Source organism: Lagenorhynchus albirostris, chromosome 9 (genome assembly GCF_949774975.1).
Source record: "Lagenorhynchus albirostris chromosome 9, mLagAlb1.1, whole genome shotgun sequence".
Taxonomy (NCBI): Eukaryota; Metazoa; Chordata; class Mammalia; order Artiodactyla; family Delphinidae; genus Lagenorhynchus; species Lagenorhynchus albirostris.
The window spans coordinates 76,354,654-76,368,314 of record NC_083103.1 but is presented as its reverse complement, the minus strand read 5'-3'; the positions used below and the strand labels follow the sequence as shown (position 1 = coordinate 76,368,314).

General features: G+C 35.7%; 1 protein-coding gene across 2 annotated transcripts in view; it reads left to right on the top strand.

Moving 5' to 3' along the window:
• PGR (progesterone receptor) overlaps positions 1-13,661 on the top strand; it is a 99,162-nt gene that overhangs the window by 51,066 nt on the left and 34,435 nt on the right. The window lies entirely within an intron of this gene.

The window sequence follows — 13,661 nt, the reverse complement described above, 5'->3', positions numbered from 1 at the left end:
ATTTCTATTTTTGTGCCAGTACCATACTGTCTTGGTTACTGTAGCTTTGTAGTATAGTCTGAAGTCAGGGAGCCTGATTCCTCCAGCTCATTTTTCTTTCTCAAGATTGTTTTGGCTATTCGGGTTTTTTGTGTTTCCATACAAATTATAAAATTTTTTGTTCTACTTCTATGAAAAATGCCATTGGTAATTTGATAGGGATTGCATTGAATCTGTAGATTGTTTTGGGTAGTATAGTCATTTTCACAATGATGATTCTTCCAATCCAAGAACATGGTATATCTCTCCATCTGTTTGTAGCATCTTTGATTTCTTTCATCAGTGTCTTACAGTTTTCTGCATACAAGTCATTTCCTCCTTATGTAGGTTTATTCCTAGGTATTTTATTCTTTTTGTTGCAGTGGTAAATGGGAGTATCTCCTTAATTTCTCTTTCAGATTGTTCATTGTTAGTGTGTAGGAATGCAAGAGATTTCTGTGCATTAATTTTGTATCCTGCTACTTTACAAAATTCATTGATTAACTCTAGTAGTTTTCTGATGGCATCCTTAGGATTTTCTATGTATAGTATCACATCCTCTGCAAACAGTGACAGTTTTACTTCTTCTTTTCCAATTTGGATTCCTTTTATTTCTTTTACTGCTCTGATTGCCATAGCTAAAACTTCCAAAACTATGTTGAATGATAGTGGTGAGAGTAGGAACCCTTGTCTTGTTCCTGATCTTAGAGGAAATTGTTTCAGTTTTTCACCATTGAGAATGAAGTTGGCTGTGGGTTTGTCATATATGGATTTTATTATGTTGAGGTAGGTTTCCTCTATGCCCACTTTCTGTAGAGTTTTTATCATAAATCGGTGTTGAGTTTTGCTGAAAGATTTTTCTGCATCTCTTGAGATTATCACTTGGTTTTTATTCTTCAGTTTGATAATATGGTGTATCACATTGATTGATTTTTGTATATTGAAGAATCCTTGCATTCCTGCGATAAACCCCACTTGATTCATGGTGTATGATCCTTTTAATGTACTGTTGGATTCTGTTTGCTAGTATTTTGTTGAGGATTTTTGCATCTATGTTCATCAGTGATATTGGCCAGCAGTTTTCTTTGTTTGTGACAACTTTGTCTGGTTTTGGTATCAGGGTGATGGTGGCCTGGTGGAATGCATTTGGAGTATTCCTCCCTCTGCTATATTTTGGAAGCATTTGAGAAGGTAGGTGTTAGCTCTTCTGTAAATGTTCGATAGAATTTCCCTGTGAAGCCATCTGGCCCTGGGCTTTTGTTTGTTGGAAGATTTTTTATAGTTTCAATTTCAGTGCCTGTGATTGGTCTGTTCATAATATCTATTTCTTCCTGGTTCAGTCTTGAAAGGTTGTACTTTTCTAAGAATTTGTCCATTTCTTCCAGGTTGTCCATTTTATTGGCATAGAGTTGATTGTAGTAGTCTGTCTGATCCTTTGTTTTTCTGCCATGTCAGTTGTTACTTCTCCTTTTTCATTTCTAATTCTGTTGATTTGAGTCTTCTCCCTTTTTCTCCTGATGAGTCTGGCTAACAGTTTATCAATTTTGTTTATCTTCTCAAAGAACCAGCTTTTAGTTTTATTGATCTTTGCTATCATTTCCTTCATTTTTTTTTCATTTCTTTCTGATCTGATCTTTATGATTTCTTTCCTTCTGCTAACTTTGGGGTTTTTTTGTTCTTCTTTTTCTAATTGCTTTAGGTGTAAGGTTAGGTTGTTTATTCAAGATTTTTCTTGTTTCTTGAGGTAGGATTGTATTGCTATAAACTTCCCTCTTAGAACTGCTTTTGCTGCATCCTATAGGTTTTGGGTCGTATATTCATTGTCATTTTTTTCTAGGTATTTTTTGATTTCCTCTTTGATTTCTTCAGTGATCTCTTGGTTGTTTAGTAATGTATATTTTAGTCTCCATGTGTTTGTTTTCTTTACAATTTTTTTTTCCTGTAATCGATATCTAGTCTCATGGCATTGTAGTCAGAAAAGATGCTTGATATGTTTTCAATTTTCTTAAATTTACTGAGGCTTGATTTGTGACCCAAGATGTGATCTATCCTGGAGAATGTTCCATGTGCATTTGATAAGAAAGTGTATTCTGTTATTTTTGGATGGGATATCCTATAAATATCAGTTAGGTCCATCTGGTCTAATGTGTCATTTAAAATTTGTTTTCCTTATTTATTTTCTGTTTGGGGGATCTGTCCATTGGTGTAAGTGGGGTGTTAAAGTCTCCTCCTATTTTTGTGTTATTGTCAATTTCTCCTTCTATGGCTGTTAGTATTTGCCTTATGTATTGAGGTTCTCCTATGTTGGGTACACAGATATTTACAATTGTTATACCTTCTTCTTGGATTGATCCCTTGAACATTATATAGTGTCCTTCCTTGTCTCTTGTAGTAGTCTTTAGTCTATTTTGTCTGATATGAGTATTGTTCCTCCAGCTTTCTTCTGATTTCCATTTGCATGGAATATCTTTTTCCATCCCCTCACTTTCAGTCTGTATGTGTTCCTAGGTCTGAAGTGGGTCTCTTGTAGACAGCATATATACGGGTCTTGTTTTTGTATGCATTCAGCCAGTCTACGTCTTTTGGTTGAGGCATTTAATCTGTCTACATTTAAGGTTATTATCGATATCTTTGTTCCTATTACCATTTTCTTAATTGTTTTAGGTTTCTTTTTGTAGATCTTTTCCTTCTCTTGTGTTTCCTGCCTAGAGAAGTTCCTTTAGCATTTGTTGTAAAGCTGGTTTGGTGGTGCTGAATTCTCTTAACTTTTGCTTGTCTCTAAAGCTTTTGATTTCTCTGTCAAATCTGAATGAGATCCTTGCTGGGTAGAGTAATCTTGGTTGTAGTTTTTTCCCTTTCATCACTTTAAATATATCTTACCACTCCCTTCTTGCCTATAGAGTTTCTGCTTAAAGATCAGCTGTTAACGTTATGGGGATTCCCTTGTATGTTATTTCTTTTCCCTTGCTGCTTTTAATATTTTTTTCTTTCTGTTTAATTTTTGTTAGTTTGATTAATATCTGTCTCAGCATGTTTCTCCTTGGGTTTATCCTATATGGGGCTCTCTGCTCTTACTGGACTAGATTGACTATTTCCTTTCCCATGTTGGGGAAGTTTTCAACTATAATCTCTTCAAATATTTTCTCAGACCCTTTCTTTTTTTCTTCTTTTTCTGGCACCCCTGTAAGTTGAACGTTAGTGCACTTAATGTTGTCCCGGAGGTCTCTGAGACTGTCCTCCATTCTTTTCATCCTTTTTTCTTTATTCTGCTCTGCTGCAGTTATTTCCACCATTCTATCTTCCAGCTTACCTATCCGTTCTTCTGCCTCAGTTATTCTGCTATTGATTCCTTCTTGAAAATTTTTCATTTCAGTTATTGTGTTGTTCATTACTGTTTGTTTGCTCTTTAGTTCTTCTCGGTCCTTGTTAAATGTTTCTAGTATTTCCTCTATTCTATTGTTGAGATTTTGGATCATGTTTACTATCATTACTCTGAATTCTTTTTCAGGTAGTTGGCCTATTTACTCTTCATTTATTTGATCTTGTGGGTTTTTATCTTGCTCCTTTGCCTGCAAGATATTTCTCTGTCTTCTCATTTTGACTAATTTACAGCACTTGAGGTCTCCTTTCTTAGGCTGCAGGGTTGTAGTTCCTCTTGCTTCTGTCCTCTGCCCCTGGTGGTGAGGTTGGTTCAGTGGCTTGTGTAGGCTTTCTGATGGAAGAGACTGGTGCCTGCATTCTGGTGGGTGGAGCTGAGTTTGTGCCCTCTGATAAGCAGGGCTGTGTCAGGTGGTATGTTTTGGGGTGTCTGTGTGCTTAGTATGACTTTAGGTAGTCTGTGTGCTATTGGATGGGTTTGTGTCCCTGTCTTGTTTGTTGTTTCGTGTAAGGCATCCAGTGCTGGGAGCTGCTGGCAGTTGGGTGGAGCTCGGTCTTGGATTCAGATAGAGGCCTCTGTGAAAGCTTTTGGTGATTAATCTTCACTGGGGCTAGGAATTCTCTAGTGGCCCAGAGTCCTGGACTTGGTGCTCGCACCCCAGAACCTCAGGCCCAACTTCTGGTCGAGGAACCAAGACCCCAGAAGTCTCTCATCCCAGCAATAAAGGGGAATAAAAGGAAAGAAAAGACTAACAAAACCCCAGACAAATGGTAAAAAGTAAAATCAAGCAAACAAAAACAAGAGCAAGGAAATACACACGCACACAAAAGAAATGAAAACAGAACCAAATAAGTAGAAAGGCAAGAGAACAACCAGACAAGCAAAAGAACCCAAGAATGAAATCAAACAATTAAAAAGAAAACTGACAAAAACATAAAACCAAAAAACAAAACCAAAGCAGAGCGCCAAGTGGAGAATGAAGCAAAGAAAGCAAACCAACAAAAATGATAAGAAATATAAAGAAAAACAGAAAAGAGTAAGGGGAAGGAAGACAGAACAACAGAAAAGCAACGTAGAAATAGAAATTAAAATAATACAATAGAAAATATATTAAAGAAAAAGAAAAAATAAATAAAACCCCAAAGAAATGGTAAAAACAAAATCAAATAAAAACAAAAATAAGGAAACACACACGTAAGAGAAACAAAAACCAAACCAAATAAAACAGAAAGCAAGAGAACAACCAGAGAAGTAGAAGAACTCAAAAACCAAATCAAACAAAACTAACAAATCTAACAAAAACTAATTAAAACTAACAAAAACACATAACCTAAAAACAAACCAAAGCAAAGTGCCAACTGAAGAATAAAGCAAGGAAATAGAACAAGCCAATAAACATGATTAAAGAAAAAAAATAATAAATTAAAAAGGGAAAAAACACAGGACAGCAGAAAAGCAAAGTAGAAATGGAAACATAAGAAAAATAAAAAATATATTAAAGAAAAAGAAGAAAAAAAAAAAAGGGAAAAGAACACCGAACAACAAAAAAGCAAAGTAAATATAGAAATATATCAGAAAAATTAAAAATATGGTACAAAACAAGGAGGTCATAAAAGACTAAATAAAAAATACTAAAACAACAAACAAACAAATTAAAAAAAAAAGGAAGAAAAAAATCTAGAACCAACAACAGAATGAATCAAAACATAATAAAATTAATAGTAATAATTATGTTTCCCTGGGGTCTCCACTGTAAGTGTCCTTGCACACATCATGAGCCACAGTCGACCTCTGCCTCCCCAAGAGGCCCTCCTCTGCCTCTGGGCTGGTCTCTGGACCTGCTGTGGGCCCTGTGGGCATCACTTAGACTCTGATCTGGCCCAATTCCTGCGTGTGCTTGCCCCCAAAGTCCACAGCTGCCAGAGCTAGACCGTTTTCATTTGTGGGAACACTCATTGTCTGCTCAGATATTCCATAGACTCAGGGTCTATCTATCTGATCATGAGGATTTAATCTGAAGCTTGTATAGCTGATGGAAAGTTTTTCAATCTTATTCCGTAGTCGCCCCATCCCTGGAGCTCCGCTTTGGTTTTATTCCCACCTCTGCATGTGGTCCACCCACAGGAGTCTGGTCCTGAGGCTGCCTTAGAGCTCTTGGGTCTGTCTCAGTGAGGACAGGGAGCAGAGGTGGCTTGATGCTTGGATCACGGGAGCCCCTGAAGCACCAAATGTGCAGGGAAGCCAGTGGCCACAGGTGCAAGAGGTATTGCCCAAGTGAGGGCCTTTTCTGGTGCCCAGCATAAAGCACTTGAGGGCCAGCCCTGGCCATGCTTTTTTTTTTTTATTACCTTGCATCTGGTGCATGATGGCCAGCTATGTGGGGGCTTTTTTTATTGCTCAGCAGCTGGCGCTAGCGTGTGGTGAGAGAGAGGTTACAATAGTCGTTCCTCCCCTTGCTTGTGACTCAGCAGTAGTGCCCTGCTTCCATGGCAGTCCAGTCTTCCTCCATAGACATTCCCTGATGCGGATTTCCTCCCTCCCATCCCCTCAGTCCATCTCCCCACAGCCAACAGTAGTTCTTGCTCCAGGCCTGTTCTCTAATCCCCACACTCCAGCTCCCAGCCCCCTTGCACACCTGTGAACACACATCTCAGTCTGGGGCACATAGGGCCATGGTACGGACCATCTGTATATTTCTCACTCTGTCCCATCTGCCACAGATTGGCTGCTTCACCCTCTTCCAAAAGCCTCATATGCTTCCCTTCTGTCCCAATCGATTTCCCCTTCAGAGAGGGGGCTTCCCAGAATTCAGGAATCTCTTCTCTGCTTCAGTTCCCCTGCAGGTCCCATCCCACTTCCTCTCCCCCTCCTTCTCCCTTCTTTTTTCCATCCTACCCAGTTATGCAGGGATCTTTATAGTCCTTTCTGGTGTCCAAGGTCTTCTGCTAGTGTTCAGCCGGTGTTCTGTGAGAACTGTTGCATCTATAGGTGTATTCTTGATGCATCCGTGGAGAGAGATGAACTCCATGTCCTCCTCTCTTTCGCCATCTTGAATCTCTTATAGTTTATTTTATACATGCTAGTTTGTACCTCTTAATCTCCTACCCCTATGTTGCTCCTCCACCCTTTCCTCTCCCTACAGGTAACCACCAGTTTGTTCTCCATACCTGTGAGTCAGCTTCTTTTTTGTCATATTCACTAGTTTGTTGTATTTTTTAGATTCCACATATAAGTGATATCATACAGTATTTGTCTTTCTCTGACTTATTTCATTTAGCATGATACCCTCCAAGTCCATGCATGTTGCTGCAAATGGCAATATTTCATTTTTTATGGCTGAGTACTATTCCATTATATATATATACCACATCTTTTTTATCCATTCATTTGTTGATGGGCACTTAAGTTGCTTTCATATCTTGGCAATTATAAATAATGCTGCTATGAACATTGGGGTGCAAGTATCCTTTCAAATTAGTGTTTTGTTGGGGTTTTTTTCAGATATATACTCAGGAGTGGAATTGCTGGGTCATATGGTAGTTCTATTTTTAGTTGTTTGAGAGAAATTCATACTGTTTTCCACAGTGGCTGCACCAATTTACATCCCCACGAACAGTGTACAAGGGTTCCCTTTTCTCCACATCCTTGCCAGAATTTGTTACTTGTGTTCTGTTTGTTGATAGCCATTCTGACAGATTTGAGATGATACCTCATTGTGGTTTTGATTTGTATTACTACAATGATTAGTGATGTTGAGCACCTTTTTATGTGCCTATTGTACATTTGTGTTTCCTCTTTGGAAAAATGTCTATTCAGTTATTCTGCCCATTTTTTAATGGGGTTGTTTGTTTTTGATGGTGAGTTGTATGAGCTGTTTATGTATGTTGGATATTAACCCCTTATCAGTCAAATCATTTGCACATATTTTCTCCTATTCAGTTGGTCGTCTTTTCATTTTGTTTATGGTTTCCTTTGCCATGCAAAAGCTTTTAAGTTTAATTAGGTCCCATTTGTTTATTTTTGCTTTTATTTCCTTTGCTTTAGGAGACAGATCCAAAAAATATTGCTATGATTTTTGTTCAAGAGTGTTCTGCCTATGTTTTCTCATGAGTTTTAGGGTTTCTGGTCTAACATTTAGGTCTTTAATCCATTTTGAGTTTATTTTTGTATATGGTGTTAGAGAATGTTCTAATTTAATTCTTTTAGATGTAGGTGTCCAGTTTTCCCAGCACCACTTATTGAAGAGAGTGTCTTTTCTCCATGTATATTCTTGCCTCCTTTGTCATAGATTAACTGACCAAAGTGCGTGGGTTTATTTCTGGGCTCTCTATTCTATTCCATTGATCTCTGTGTCTATTTTTGTGCCAGTACCATGCTGTTTTGATTATTGTAGATTTGTAGTATAGTCTAAACTCAGGGAGCATGATTCTTCCAGCTCTGTTCTTTCTCAAGATTGTTTTGGCTATTTGGGTTCTTTTGTGTTTCCATACAAATTTTTAAAATATCTTCTAGTTCTATGAAAAATGCCATTAGCATTTTGATAGGGATTGCATTGAATCTGTAGAGTACCTTGGGTAGTATGGTCCTTTTAACAGTATTAATGCTTCTAACCCAAGAACATGGTATATCTTTCCATCTGTTTGTGTCATCATCAATTTCATTCATCAGTGTTTTATAGTTTTCTGAGTACAGGTCTTTTACTTCCTTAAGTAGGTTTATTCCTAGGTATTTTATTCTTTTTGATGCTATGGTAAATCGGATTGTTTCCTTAATTTCTGTTTCTGATAGTTTCTTGTTAGTGTGTAGAAATGCAACATATTTTTATATATTAATTTTCTTTATTTAAAATTTTTTTTCTCTGCCACCTCCCATTTTATCTTATTCTTTTTTGTAATTTATTTCATCTTTTATTTAATGTTGTGTTTCTCTTCTTTGATTTCTTGAAACTTAGATGCCGCTTTATCTTTGAAATACAGTTGAAAGGATTGCTTCAGGCCATTTCCTACAACAATTCTTACTCTAATTTGTATTCATCTGATTTTTAATTTTACATTCCCTTTTTATCATTTCTAAAAATATTTTTGCTTAAATTCTGTACAATATGCCTACTACTTACTACACATTTAAGTCTATATAATTCTATCTTGGCCTGCTATTGGACTTAGTAATTGTTAGCTGGTTCCCCTCAACTTCCTTCCTTGTTTGATTTTCCCTTTATAATTTGAGCTAGAAGACATGAAATCTCAGCTATTTGATTTGGTATGGAAAGAGGGAAACAGTGGTTGGGGACATAAATGTAACTTTGAAAGGTGTACACAGCTGGTTTGCAGGCATTTGTGACCCAGACATTCTACTATGAAATATACTAGACCTTCTGCACTAAATTATGTCTTTTACTGAAGGGAAATTCCACTTAGATTTATTCCTATTATTCAAGAAGTGGAAGTAATATTGCAGGAAGCCAGATTATTGTTCAAGCCTTTGTGGCAAACAAGTTTTTTTGTTGCTGTGCAATTATTAACTTATTCAACAGAATGATTGAGTATTACTATATACAAGGGACTGTGCTGTCATCAAGGAGCTTACGTTTTCATTGAGGACAGAGGTAATTACCAAAATAATTATATAACATAAAATACTGTAGCCTGATAGAAGATGATAAATGTAAAGAAGAAAAATAAAACAGGGAAGCAGGTTTGAAGATGTTATGGTAAGTGCACATTTGTCTCTGCTCAGTCAAATACAATCAGTAACTCCAAAATAATTCCCAGTTTTCCGTTACTTCTCTCTCCTCTACCTCTTGTCTGGTCTTCAAATTTAGACCAGGTCATGGGGTAAAAGTAGTTGGTGTGACCACACGGTCCTTATTCAGTTGGAATAAGGACCATGTGGTCCTTATTCCATGCAGTCCTTTTACCTTTCTATTATGAAAATGGACTTAAGGACTTATGTTCTTTGCTTTCCCTGTAGCCTTCACGTGTGCCAAATGAAGTGCCTCTCACCCACCGCTTTTAACATACATTAAGGTGTACTACATGGATTTTGTAAATGTTTCTGAGTTCTGCATTCTATTCTGTTGATCCATATATCCATTCCAAGAAACTATTAATAATTCAATAGTTTGGTTTAATATCATGTTTGGGTTATGGTAGTATTATTATAAATTTTAATACATAGCATGGCATATAGTAAAATCACAGTTGCTCTTTTAACAAAATTCTCTTGGCTACTCTAACACACATTTATTCTTCTCAATGAACAATAAAACTATCACTTCTAATTCCAAAAAACATTGGATTCTGATTGAAACAGTATAAAAATTATGTATTAATTTGAGCAGGATTGACACTTTAAGGTTTCCAATTCAGGAACATATGCTTTTCCTTAATTCAAATTTTTGTTTTGTGTTCTGTGACAGCATCTTACAGTTTTAATACAGGTCCCATGCTTTTCTTCAATATATTCTTGAGTATTTTATAACTTTTATATATGTTGTGGTAGAATATCTTCTATTTTTCAAGTGGTAATTATTAGAAGTGGTAAATCTAGTGATTTTTATAAACTTATGCTCTTTCTAGCCATGTAACTAAATTATCTCAATACGTTGATAGGTTATTAGTAATCCTTTGAGTTTTCTAGATATATAGTCATTTTATCTGAAAATAAAGTATTTCATTATTAATATAACGTTTGCTGTTGGGTTTTGATAAATAGTCTTTATATGTTTATCTCTTTATTTTACTTTGAGGTTTGTTAAAGTAATGATGACTCCTAATGTGGCTTGCAGGATCTTAGTTCCCTGACCAGGGATAGAACCTGTGCCCCCTGCAGTGGAAGCAGGTATTCCTGACCACTGGACCACCAGGGAATTCCTGACTCAGGAATTAACAAAAAGCCTTTACATTAGTTTCCTATTGCTGCTGTAACAAATTACACAAATTTAGTGGCTTAAAACAACACAAATTTATTATCTTACAATTCTGGAAGTCAAAAATCTGAAATGGGTCCCAATGGACTAAAATCAAGGTGTCAGCAGGACTGCATCCGTTTGGAGGCTCCAGGGGAAAATCCATATCCTGGCATTTTCCAGCTTTAGAGACTGCCCAGATTCTTTGGTTGATAGTTCCCATCGATGTTCAAAGTGAACAACAGTCAAGTCTTTGTCAATATGCCATTTCTCTTAATCTGAATCTTCTGCTTCCCTCTTTCCACAAGTACCCTTGTGATTCCATTAGGCCCACCACGGTAATCCAGGATACTCTTATGTGTAATGTCAGCTGATTAGCAACTTTAATTCCATCTGCAAGTTTAACTTTCCTTTGATATCCAATGTAACATAATTACAGGTTCCTGAGATTATAACCTGGACATCTTTGAGGAGCTATTGTTCTGCCTTTCACAGCCTTTTTATCATCTACTGATAAAAATCATGTGATTTTTCCCCCTTTGATCTGATGTGATGAATTATCGTGGTATATATTCAATGTTTAACCATCCTTTTCTTAGAACAAGCTCTACTGAGACATAGTATAGGGCTCTGTTTTTAATTCTGCAGAATTCAACTTGCTGATGGCTTATTTAGAATTTTTAGCTATATAATCATAGTTCAGTTTAATCTTTATTTCTAATATGATGTCTTTAAGGTTAAGGTTGCTTCATAAAATCTACAGGGAAGGTTTTGAGTTTTTCCTCTGCTTTAAGATGGTATCAGAAATTTTTTGTTGATAAAGAAGATGAGACTTGGGCTGTGAAACTGGTATCAGAGCCAATTTTGGTAATTTATATTCTATCATAAAACTCTCCATTACCTGAATTATCAAATTTATTTCAGGAGAGTTGCACTTAATATTTTTTTCTTATTCTTCTAATTATTTTAGTATATGTAATTATATCTCCTTTATGATACATCGTATGATACATTTTTCTCCTTTTATTTATGGTTTACTTGACCTTTTCTTTATTATTAATGTCTTAACTGAATGCTTATTTAGCTCATTTGCTTTCCGTCTTTTTCCACAACAAAATTATATACTCCTATGTGTATATTTTTTATATTTGACTGCATTCCATTTTTTAAAAAATATTTATTTATTTATTGGCTGTGTCATGTCTTAGTTACGGCATGCAGGATTTTTCACTGTGGCGCGCGTGCTCTTTGCTTCTTTGTGGTGCACGGGCTTCTCTCTAGTTGTGGCATGTGGGCTCCAGAGCACTTGGGCTCTGTAGTTGCAGCATGCAGGCTGTCTAGTTGTGGCATGTGGGCTTAGTTCCCCTGTGGCATGTGGCATTAGTTCCCCGACAAGGGATCGAATGCAACGTCCCCTGCATGGCAAGACGGATTCTCAACCACTGGACCACCAGGGAAGTCCCCATGGGTTTTGATTTGAAGTGTTGTCTTCTTTTTGTTAATGTCTAGACAATTAATAACTTTTACATTAATTTCCTCTTTGATCAAGAACTTAATTAGAAAAGTGTGAAGTGCCAAGTTAATTTTGATATTTTTAATGATAATATTTAATTTTTAATGATATTTAAGAATATAGTAAGCTTTCATTTCTTAACAACTTATTAAGGATTCCCTGTATATATTTTATTTTTTAAATTCTCTATATCTGTGCTTATTAATTATCCTATTTACATACAAAATTTGAAAGAAATATATGGGTATTCCCACTTTGTGTTTTTATCAAGTTTTTCTTTTTTGAGAATTTTTCTGTTTTAATTATTTGACTATTATATTGTTTGCTATTAAAGGCATATAATTATATCATCTTTGAGGGCAGAGTACCTTTTATTCTTTCTTAATATCCCTACTTTGTCTCATTTTAATATCTTTGGACTTGAATTCTGTTTTATCTGTTATTACATTTTTACTTCTGCTTGCCACATTTTGTATTTTCCTGGCTCACCTTTCTCATCTTTTAATTTTCAGCTTACTTTCCTATGTTTTTATTGTGTTTCTTGTAAAAACTACAAACAGAATTTTGTAACCCAAGCTGACCTTCTTTGATGTCAACAGGGAAATTTAGTCCATTAATATTTGTTGATATAATCAATATATAAAATTTTTATTTCTTCCAACACATTTTCTGTTCAGTGTGTGTGATACTTCCTCATTATTACCTCTTTTCCCTTTTCTTACTTTGCTGGCTTGGTCATATTTCTTTTCATTTCACTTTCCCCATTCAGTCCTCCTTGTTAAATTGGAAGTTTTACTCTGCTTTTCCATTTTGCTAGTGCTTACATTCCCATCCTGATGTCATAATTAAATCTATATTTCTCTTTTATTATATCAGAATTAAACAGTAACTATGACTTATCATTTCACCAATTATTTTATTAACACATACTAAAGAAGTTCAGAAACTGTTTTCCCTCTCCTCTCCAGTTTTTTGCTAAAATAGTTCAGAATTTTTATTATTAGGCTATATTTAAGCTGTCATTTCTAATATGTCTCTTCTCTCTCAAGAACCTTTCTTAACACTTGTCTCATAAATTCCTACTCATAGGAACATCATCCATTCAGATTCAGTCATATATACTGTAAGAATAATTATGCAATACTTTATCCTTTCTTTGCATGTTGTTTGAATGTCATATTCTTTCAGTTTTTCCAGGAAACTTCTAGCTTGAATTTAGGGTCCTCCATTCCCTTGTATAATTCTGTAGGTTTTCTGATTTTCTATGTGTCCCTTAACAATATTCTTGTTTGTTTCGACTTTGAAGGCTACTACATACAGTTTAGCTATAAACATTCTGGCACATGTCTCCTGGTGTTCATGTGCAAGAGCTTCTGTAGTTAAGGTATGCTCTGATTATAATATATGTTCATCTTGGCTTTACTAGATAATGCCAAATTGTTTTCAAAGTAGTTTTACCAGTTCACACCCCATATCAACTCTGTATGAAAGTTCCTTTTTGTGTGTCTTTGCCATTCTGAATAGGTTGTATTTCATGGTGGTCTTAATTTGCATTTCTCTGGTTACTAATGAGATCAATTGTATTTTTCTTGCCTATTTCTATTTTTCTTCCTCTATAAAATGTCTGTTCATGACTTTTCTTTCTGATTTATAGGAATTCATTGTGTATTCTGGGTATATATGTTACAAATATCTAATTATAGGATGAGAAAGAACAGCCTATGTGATAAAGTGGTATTTGGGCATAAACTGAAGTGAAATGAAGAACAAATCTTGCAAATATTTAGGGAAAGATAATTTCAGGCAAGGGAAACAGGGTAAAGACCTGAGGTAGGAACATATTC